This window comes from Neomonachus schauinslandi, chromosome X (assembly GCF_002201575.2).
Source record: "Neomonachus schauinslandi chromosome X, ASM220157v2, whole genome shotgun sequence".
Lineage (NCBI taxonomy): Eukaryota > Metazoa > Chordata > Mammalia > Carnivora > Phocidae > Neomonachus > Neomonachus schauinslandi.
This window is the reverse complement of record NC_058419.1, coordinates 82,560,803-82,563,106: the sequence shown is the minus strand read 5'-3', so window position 1 is coordinate 82,563,106 and position 2,304 is coordinate 82,560,803.

Sequence of the window (2,304 nt, the reverse complement as noted above, 5' to 3'; positions counted from 1 at the left end):
AACAAAAGTTGGTTATCTGTATTATATTTGAAGTTGATAACACTAAAGAGAAGTTGATTTTAATCAAATCAACAACCTTAAATTAGCTTTAATATCGAATATGTTGTACCTGTATCCACTAAAAAAAATCAACCTGGTCCATTTTATTTGGGGCTCCCGTGGGGAGGTCTGAAGAGGGTGGTTGAAGTCCAGGGGAGCCCTTGGGTTCCTTCATGTTGACTTGGGAGGTGCTTCAGTTTGACCTCATAAGGAGGGGGCCCAAAAGCTTGGGTGTCTTTTGCTCCTCGATAGTGAGGGTCAGGGCAGCAGGATCCGATGGCGCTAGAGGCACCAAAAATGATACATGAGCTGGCTGTGTGAACAGCTCAGGTGGTGGTGCAGGAACAGGAGGAGGCAGAGGCAAATGCGGCAGGGGTACCCCCCTGGCAAGGCTGGAGGCGGATTTAGAATTATGGACTCACAATTTTTCAAATCTCCGTCTCCTGTCTGGTTGGCTTTCCGCCCCCTGGAAGAGGCAGGGGAGCAAGCAGTGGCTTGGGCCTCAGTTCTGGTGCTTGTGCATGGGGAGCGGGGGTGGATTTAGGATTTCTAGTGTCTGCCTGCCTGCCTCCTCTTCCTCCTCATTGTTCTGACCACTGGGAAGGGAACCCAGTGCCTTAAATTTTGTTCATCTTCATCTCCTGGGGCCCTCAAGCGGTCCCTTCCTGTGATGCATCTTTAGTATGGAGTAACATAAACGTCTGAATGTAAGGAAGGTTATCTCAGATCGTGGGAACTTGAAAAACACTTGGACCAGCTTTTATCCTCTTGAGTTTTAGAACGCCCAGTTTTTACAAGCACTTGCCTTTAAACCGATTAAATAGAGCTCTTTTACAAATTAATTTTAGCAATACCATCTGGAGGTAGAGAAAATATCTCATGTTTATCACACGGACGGACACATACACACGGTCAGGATGCAAACAAAAGTGAGTCTATGTTTCATTAATATTTGTGGAGAGGACACTGAAGACCCAATTTCCAAATATCCCCCCTCTACTGACACAAATCTAATTGTAAGACAGCATTATAATTTATGGATCCATTAGTTGGTGGTTGTCCATTTCCAGTTAGAACATGGCCGGTTTTGGGGCAGAGATACCCAAAGCTGCAGCAACAAACAAACTAGAGGAAGCCCGAGTAGCTCTGTGATCGTAGGTTCCTCGCCAAAAGCCAGGGGCTTCACTGACTGAACCAAACGGCTTGCTAGTTTCTGGCCACTTCGTCTTGTAGCTGGCTTTCTCTAATTGTGTGCCCGAGAAACAAATTCGGACATGTCAAAAGAACCCATTTGGGCCATCTGAGACTCAAGCTATCCTGAAATTTTCCCATCTCAGTAGGCACTTGCAAGTCTAGGCTCCGATGTACCCTGCACACAGCCTCGCAGGGTTTCCTGTGGGTGGTGGTTGGTGTTCCAGGGGTTGTTCCATCCTTTGAAGCGCAGGTCCCCATTTCTTCTGGTTTCAGTTTTATTTTTAGAGTAAGGCTTGAATAAGATCCTAGGATGTAAATTTTGCTGGATCGAGAGGGTGCTGCTTGTGAGTGTCCCTGCCAAATGGCCGTGATACAGTCTCTTATGTGTCTTGGTTTCTCCCAGTGGGGTCTCAGAGCACCGAGGGGGCTCGGAGCACTCACAGGGATGATCAGTGCTTATGTGTGCGTCCCTGGAGGAGCCAGTTGTTCGTTACCTCATGAGAAGGGAAATTCCTGTGGGACCGCTACGGGGCTCGAGGAATAGTGAGTGGTGAGACACTTCCGCTAGCCTTTCAGTCACCTGAGAGAGCCGTTTGGCCAGAAGGAGCAAGGGTCCCTTCTCTTTGGAGCTGAGTGAGTCAGCCTCTCATAATTCTAGCCAGGAAATTTATTCAAGCCTTATATTAAGAACTTCAACTAGTATAATGCCAAATTAAAACAACCGACCCATCAACTGCCCCCTCTAGGTTATTCCCACTGGTAACCTTTAACATCTTGAATACAAGTCAGGAATGTCAACTCAAACCGAGGAGGTCCCGATAGCAGGAGAACTCACCAGATGCACCTGTGAGGTGCTGAGAAGTCAGAGGGGCCCAAGGCGCCCACGCTGGTATTGAGGGCTGAGTTTCAGAGGACCCCCCCGGTGTTCTCAGGCAAGTTGCTCTGCTATCCTGCGGACTATGCCAAGAACTGTCAACAAAAAATGAACAAACCTTGTAGAATTTCTTTAAAAAGCGAGAGAGGAAGAGAAATTTTTTTTTTTTTTTTTTTTTTTTTTTTTTTTTTTTTTTT